The sequence below is a fragment of the Nuphar pumila genome, chromosome 1, assembly GCF_984573655.1.
Source record: "Nuphar pumila chromosome 1, dmNupPumi1.hap1.1, whole genome shotgun sequence".
In the NCBI taxonomy this organism is placed as follows: Eukaryota; Viridiplantae; Streptophyta; class Magnoliopsida; order Nymphaeales; family Nymphaeaceae; genus Nuphar; species Nuphar pumila.
Genome location: NC_143249.1, coordinates 71,873,924 through 71,882,501, shown reverse-complemented (window position 1 = coordinate 71,882,501; position 8,578 = coordinate 71,873,924). Strand labels below are relative to the sequence as shown.

General features: G+C 38.2%; 1 pseudogene; it reads left to right on the top strand.

Annotated features, from left to right (window-relative positions):
- The first annotated feature begins 1,659 nt into the window (after positions 1-1,659).
- Positions 1,660-7,756, top strand: LOC149849018 (uncharacterized; annotated as a pseudogene).
- Positions 7,757-8,578: the final 822 nt, after the last annotated feature.

The following is an 8,578-nucleotide window of genomic DNA, read 5'->3' as shown; positions in this document are numbered from 1 at the left end:
TAAAAATTTGAAAATGTTGGATACAGAGGAAACTGCAACTTCAATTACTTTTTCTGTGGCTAACTGGGCCTTCTGAGATAAGGAACTATTTCTATCTTACCATTTGTAGGTTATGCTCATTATTGCTTGGCCTTATATCCACGGAAATATAAGTTGGCATGTTCGTGAATTAGCCTATTAAGACATAATTACAAATATCTGCCCTTTTCAATTTCTTGCAGCATGATCTTGTGAACTTTAAAAAACTTTAATCTACTGCAATCTCTTGAATAATTCAAAAAGTACCAGAACTTTGAATTTCTTGCAGACAATATCATGAAAGAGACATTATTTTTAAGATGTCACAAAATATATCGTACTTCTTTAAGAATGAAAAAAAAATCTATAAAAAGCTAACCACATTTTTCCTGAGAAAGGCTGTCTTTCCAAGAAATTACATTCTGGTGTAGCGTGGCTGGCTTGGCTGCTGGTCCCGGGTCTGCTGCCTTTCCTGTTGCATATTCACCCTTACCAATCTAGTAACCCCCTCTGCTTGCTCCACTTTGCTGGACACTCATTCTGAGAAGACACTTTTGTTAGTGACATGAGTTCTATCTTTGTGAATCTCAGTCACGAGATTCGGTTCAGACATCTCGCCTAGTGCTATTGGCTTTTTATAGTCCTGCGTAGCAGTTCTATGCTCAAAGAAGAGAATTTTCTTTGCTCTATGCTTGTAGGCTCTACGCTAGGCTTTGTGCTAGGTGGTGCTCTTATGTATGCTTTGCTAAGAAGAGCATCCATTTTTATGCATCTTGTGGATCTTTGTTGGTACGCTTAAGAATTTTAATAGATATTATTAACCTATGACATTTGTTGTCATGCATTACAGTGTCATATGGACAGGAAAAGATTCCAACATGGTTTCCAGATTTAATATCAGAAGTTACATTGTTATTAGTGACTTTTGTTGGTTATTCTTCAGTTTGAATATATTGTATAGCAAGTAACATCAAAGTCATTTTATGATGGCTGGAGCCATAACACAGAGATGCATCTTATTAAATGGCAATTACTTCATAACCAAGTGGTTATGGGAGTAAAATTTATGTTTGATTTAACAAAGTAGAATGAACTTGGGTGCTACTAGAGATATAGGCATGCTCAGGCTCATCCAATTTTTTATGGAAGTTATTGCTGGCATTTTTACGTTGAATATTTGTTTGGCAATGTTCACTTACATTACTATGGTGTTGATGGGGCAATTTCTTCAATGCCATCGAGAGAGTATGATATCTTATACAAAAATGTGTCATGCAGTTCAAGTTACTGTTTTTATTATTTCTTTGTGGTCAAACTGATGGATAGCCCTGATGTGATTTAAACTGAGATCCCTGGGTTGAGATAGTTCTCTCAATCCAGTTGTAATATTTCACCCTACTTAGCGCAAAAGGTAGTAAGAAATAGACTGTGTAATCATGATGCTAAACATTTTCTTGTTGGTTGTAGTCATCCATAGGAATTAGGAAATGTTAAATTTCTCTTTTCTAGTTATTTGAAAATACATTTTGTGAATGTAGAGAATTATTCTTTATGTTTATTTATTTTCTCATTTTTGCTTATGGATCCATTGCCAAGGTCTTGGCTTTTGAATTTGGCTGTTCTTTTTGGCGCCAGTACAGTAGTACTTGTGTACAGCTAAGGCAAGGGGAACAATGGCATTGGGGTTAATAATGGGTATTTGTCGAGCAATGAGAAGAAAGCGTAGCTCCTCTCTTGACATCCTCTCTTCTAAAAGAGGCCCTCGTGATTATTACAAGGGAAAAAATTGCAAGCCTACTGGTTTCCCTACACGCAAAGGTGAAATCACTTTTGTGCAGGTGGATATGTTGTGATGGATGAAAAATTGCCCCACTATGTTGTTCCTGATTTAATCAATTTCAAGGTTTGTGCATTTGTAACTTGTCTACAATATCATTACTTTTTTAGGTATGTTTTTAAATTAATATAGCAATGTCTATAAGCAATTCATCCTAGGGAACCTGGTAAGAAAAGTGAGTCATACTGTAATGGAATCAAGAGCACACAAGTACAAGGGCCACTAAGGGCAAAGAACACATGCCACTATAGGCAAATACAAAAAGCCACCAAGGGCAAAGCACATGAGCCACTAAGGGAAAGCACAAGAGCAAACAATATAAAAAATAAATTTTATTTATCTTACAGATACTTTAGAGAAGCATAAATCACAAGAGGGGTGTAACCCCTATATATACACAAAGGAGAGAAAAGAGAGACTCAACTAGCCATTGGGCTAGTCCAACGGCTAGTTGAGCTAATAATTGGACCAGCCCAACGGCTAAAACAGGAAAGACAAAAATGCCCTTGATAGCTTTTTTGTCATGAAACAAAAATAAATAAAAACAAAAAAGCAAAAAGAAAAATGCATAATTTTCTAAAATATATTCTAAAAAGAAAGAATATATATATATATATATATATATATATATTTAACACTCCCCCCTAAAAATGACGATGAGATGACCAAAAGTTTGCCAAGGAGAAAAGAAAAATGCAACGATGGTAATGCTTTGGTGAAGAAGTCAACGAGCTAGAACTCTGATGTCATATATGAAAGCTTTATGGTCCCTTTAAGAAATTCCTCTCGAACATAGTGACAATCCATCTCTATATGCTTTGTGCAAGTGAAATGTGTGATTGCTCGCAATGTAAATAACAATTTTGTTGTTGCAACACATTTTCGATGGTGTAGAGATAATGACGCCCATGTCTTTTAGCAGACTTCTTAGCCAAACAATCTTTGTGGTTGTAGTTGTCATTGCCTAAGTCTCTGCTTTGGTGGAAGAAAGTGACTTTTTGTTGCTTCTTATACCTCCAAGAGATGAGCAAATAGCCAAGAAAAATACAATAACATGTAGTAGAAATGCGATAATTAGGATTATCTCTCCAATCTGAATCAATATAAGCAATTAAATTTAGAGATGATGAAGAGGATAAGAAAAACCCTTTAGTTATGGTGTCCCTTCAAATATCTGACAATTCTCATAACAACCATGTGAACTGAGGTAAGTGCATGTTGAAACTGGCTCGCACTATGGACCACATGTGCTATGTCAGGTCAAGTGATCGATAGGTACTGGCTCGCATTATATACCACAAAATTTCTTTTCAAAAGAAAAAACATACATTTTAGAATAGTTTGGATGTCCAAGTCTTTTATGCCAAGTTTCAATTCCCTTATTTTGGACATGGTTACAAAAAGATTTTGAAGGGAGAGAGCATCTCGGAAGCGATCGTAGAATGCCATTGCGGTTGAAGGGAAAGTTTTATAGGACGACTATTAGACCCGCTTTACTATATGGTACGGAATGTTGGGCTGCCAAGAGACATCATATTCAAAAAATGAGTGTAGCTGAGATGCGGATGCTTAGATGGATGTGTGGAAATACAATAAAAGATAAGATTCGGAACGAAGAGATACGTAAGAAGGTAGGTGTTGCACCCATTGAAAATAAGATGCGAGAGAATCGTTTACGGTGGTTTGGACATATTCGGCGAAGGCCTAATGATGCTCCAGTTAGAAGGTTGGAGAAATGGGAAAATATATTAGTTAAAAGAGGTCGGGGTAGGCCTAGGAAGACTTGGATGGAGATGATAGGAAAGGATATGAATGCTTTGAACCTCACCGAGGACATGGCGTTGGATAGAAATGATTGGAGAAAAAGGATTCATGTGGAAGACCCAAAATGAATTTCTTTTTTGGTTCATATCGCTGACCCCAATTGTTTTGGGATGAAGGCATAGTTGTTGTTGTTGTTGTTGTTGTTGTTGTTGTTGTTGTTGTTGTTGTAGACAATCAGTCCATAAAGTAAAGATCTTCTTTCCTATGGCCTTGCCCAATCCACTTCTCGGATCAGAGATTCTGCACAAAGCAACTTTTAGATGAAAAAGATATTTCTTACCCATGGTTGGCAATTTGAGAATCTGAAAAAATGTTTAACTTTAGTTTAGGAACAACTCTAACTTTTGTAACAAGAAAATTTTGAACATTTTTAGAGTCCAAAGTTCCTATACTCTCAATTTTCAAAATGGTTCCATCGGCAGTAGAAACACAAGACAAGTTTGAGTTTATGCATATATCAGATAAGGCATTCTCATGAGGGATCATATGAAAAGATGCTCTCAAATCTAGAATCCAAGAATACATACCGGGTGAAGATGAGGAGGCAATGACGGTACCCGATGTAGATGAGGTTGCTTTAAGAATTTGTTGAAGTGTCATGGATATTTGACCAAGTGTGGCTTTAAGATTGCCTCCACTTTTGCTTTCTTCTCCTTTCTTCTTGAAAGTAGATTCTTGAACGAAAGCAACCTTATACTTGAAGGTTTCATTCAACTTAGGACAAGCGGGTTTAATGCATGGTTGCCAGTTGAGGAAGCGGGAGCGGGAAGCGAGAGCGGGAAGCGAGGCACTTTCAAAATTTTAGGAAGCGGGGAAGCGTGGGACCACTTAGGAGCGATTCGGGAAGTGTCTCGGAAGCGACCTAGGAAGCATCTCGGAAGCGACATAGGAAGTGTCTCGGAAGCGAGGGGGAAGCGAAAAAAATAAAAATAAAAAATACAAAATACAAAAAAAATTGAAAAAAACAGGGGAAGCGAGGGGGAAGCGCGCTTCCCATTAAAGGGAAGCGCGTCCCCCATTAAAGGGAAGCGCGCTTCCCAAAAAAGGGGGACGCGCTTCCCAAAAAAGGCGGCCGCTTCCCCCCACGCTTCGGAAGCGCGACGTTCCGCGCTTCGGGGAAGCGCGCTTCCCCTTTTAGCTAGGCGCTTCCGGTAACCCTGGTTTAATGTGACCTGGCTCATTACAATGATTACAAATATTCATTTTTTTTTGCACCACTATAGTTATTATTATTATTATTATAGTTGTTTTGCCTCTCAAAGTGTGGAGGCTTATAGGTCTTAACATTGTTGTCGGGTTTAGATACTATCAACACTTCATCACAACTTTTACTCATTCAAAGACGAGTTTCTTCTTGAACAATTTCGACAGTAGCATCTTTAAGAAGAAAAGGAGTAGATCTATGTAAGAGAGATCTAATTTGCTCAAATTCGGAATGAAGCCCATACAAGAATTGAAAAAATCTCTCTTGTTCCATTTGTTTTTGCCTAAGTTTCACATCTTCAATGGCAACTCAGGCTCCAAAAGTACTAGTTTATCCCATAGGAGATTTAAAGCACTATAAAAATGTTGGATACTTAAGTCCCCTTGCTTAGTAGTTCTAACCTATGTCACATGGGTGCGGGTGCGGCGCAATTTCAAAAATTTTGGACACGGGGACTCGGCTATATATATATATATATATATATATATATATATATATTTAAAAAATATATATAAATAAATAAATATATATATATATAAGACTCGATCAAAGTTGTGCCCATTAGGGGACAGGTGATGAGTTGTGAAGCCTGATTCATGGTTTTTTTCCTTACAGGAGGGGTTTTTTTCCTTAAATTCTGTAGCCCAGATTTTTTTTTAAAAAAAAAATAAAAATAAAAATGGACCAAAATGACCCTGGGTGCGTTGACCCTGGGTCGGTTTGACCGAGTCCGAGCTGCACCCGTGTCCGTGCGTGTCGATGCGGGTGCGTCGACCTTGGAGCTGAGTCCGTGTGACATAGGTTCTAACTTTTTCTTGCAAAAAAATATGCTCTTGCAAGTTTTTTTTTGGAGGTATACATACCCTTCATAAAAATTCAAGCTTCATTGGCTTTTCAAAATTTAGCAATGTTTGCACATACCTTAAGCTCGACATTGTTCATGAACCATGCAAGAATTTTTGCATGGTTGCTCTCTCAATCTTAAACTTATGATGATCCTCAATGGCCTTGGCATAAGCATCTTCCTCTAAAGCCTTCTCTTAAGCTCCTTCAATTTTTGTGAGCTTGAGTTGGGGTTCGGGGATAGTGCCCATTACATACCCCCAAAGCTTCTTTCATTTGAGATTGTTTTCCATAGCGGATGGCAACATTATGTAGTTTTTTCTATTGAGCTTAAATGAGAGGTTGATTTTGGTCTTGATTATGTGAGAAAGAGAGGAAGAGGAAGAGAGTGAAATGGAGAGAAGGAGGGCATGATCTCTTAAAAAACTGTCTAGAACACAATCACTTGATGACAACTTTTCACAAATCGAAGAGCACTATGACTATGATACCATGTAATGAAATATGCGAAAGCACGAAACACTAGCCACTAAGGGCTTACAAGATCACAATCATACAAGTGCATATGCACAAGTCCACTATGAGACAATACAAAAGTCATAAGGCAAAAAATAAATACACAAGAACGTAAAAATATCAGCCTTTATTGATCAAATGCTTAACACAAGCATTGAAAGAACAAGTGGGGTTTAACCCCTATTTATACATAATACCACACATAAAGGGGAGGCCATTGGGAGCTCCAATGACTCTTTGGTCCAATGACCAAAGAGCCCCTAGTCTTTGGTTAAAAGACAAAAAGAAAAAAAAAGTAAAAGAAAAAGGCTGTCCCTAGAGGACAAAGTTTATTACAAGGAGAAAAGACCAAAATACCCCTGGCTCAAAAAGAGAAATTATATATATATATATATAACAAAGATATGCCAAAGAAGGCCCAAGAATGAGTGCTAGGTATTTAGCGAATAATTCATATTACTGCTTTTACACACAGATCCTATATCTGCCTGTAACTCTTGCATTTGTTGAGTCTTGGTTTTTGCCTAGTGAGATACTCGAGCATTAATAAACTGTTATTTTTTAGCGAGATCTGACTTGGAACTGCATAAATTTTGGGTTTGATGTATATTTGGCAGTAGCATCAATGTTCTCACTATAAATTGCAATGTTAGGAGCGATTACATTATCATCTACAACACCTGAAAGAGATGGGATTTAATGTTATAGTGCATCACATCATCCTATATGAATAGTGGGTCACACTTTAATAGATTCTACAATAAACATAGTGTAGTAATTGGTTTGGCATTTGGTTATTTATCAAAGAAGAAGACATACTGAATCAAGCAACTACTAGCTATGCGTTGGTGTTTGGTTATTTATCAACATTACTGGCAACTAAAAAATTGATACCATTTTAAGATGTATTTTGAACTTGAGGTCTTCCAATTAAGGCCTCATGTTTGGCTGCCGTTGGACAAAGTACTAAATGCTGCAGTCTTGATATGTATATGGGTACCTGAGATATCCAAGTTAATGTCTAATCTTCCAAGTCATCCTAATCTCACTTTGGTGGACTCCATCTTCACTTGATAGCATAAGCCTGCAATTTTTGGCACTTTGGTCTACATTTTTCTGATGGTTGTTTGGGTGGGCACATGCTATTAATTTGCATACTTATGGTTGTTACATTTCTGTGCGACCTTTCAAGCTTGGTAATCTGTGATATTGACCAAAGCTCCTGTTTAGTGCTCCCATCAGTATCATTCTTCTACTGTGAACTGTCATTCATGTTTTCAATAAAGATGTGAACCTAATATTTGTGAACCTTGCCTTTTTGTGCAGCTGAAGCCCTATGTGGCACAGTGCTCCAGAGATGCAGCAAGCTCTGAAGCCACTGCCCCATCAAAGTAGATGCAACGCATGTACTGGCTAGCTAATTATCTAGGACACTTAGTTTTGATGCATCCACATGCGTTTGAATTTACCATGTATTTGTGCATCTTTACCAACGAAGAAGGTTGGTGTTTTTAGAGTAGTTCTTTCTGTTACTGAGGGCTTTAGTTATAGATAAAAAATCCATTGCCTGCACATTGACCCAGTATGCAAGGTTATCAGGCAATTTCGGGCCTGAACAAGGCTGAACCTGGTCCGTTAAGCTTGAAAAAGTCTTAGTTCAATTTGTTTTATTTCTTTTTAATATTTTACTGACCCGGCCTATCCTCCAATCAGCCCAGCCTGGACCCAACCTGATGAATATGGGGTCAGGTTTAGACCCTGTATTGATCAGGCAAAAAACGAATGGAAGGCTGGCCAAACCAGACCAAGCGCTAGGCCAGTCTGGTGGCTTGATTGCATAGACATTGAACAAACTTTTTCTTGGGCTACAGACCTGGTTCTCGCCATTACTGAGGTCCTTATGTCAGTAGTCTTGTTTGGCTTTATTGATTAGGTGTTGCACATAACTGAGTCTTGCTGATCAACTACCAAACCTGGCATAATCTCTCAGTTGAAGGCTGGGGAAGGCTTTATCCTTGTCTGGACAACACCTTGGTCAGACTTGCTCAAGATGACTGGATTCCCCTGTGCTTGGAAGAGAATCATAACAAAGCCATAATTGGATTCACTTGATCTGAGACATGAAACCAGTCATCTTTTTAGAGCACTAACTTGGCAGCAGGCTTCGGACACTGACCTAGGAATCCTTTTGAGTCTCATATTTTTGAGGGAAGATCAGGTGCAATGTGATTGCACACTTTTGGTGTGCTGCTGCACCTGATCACCCACCATTTGCTGTTGGGCCCCATGGCTAACATCCTGTATCCTCAAGATGGAGAATGATCAGGTGCAACAGC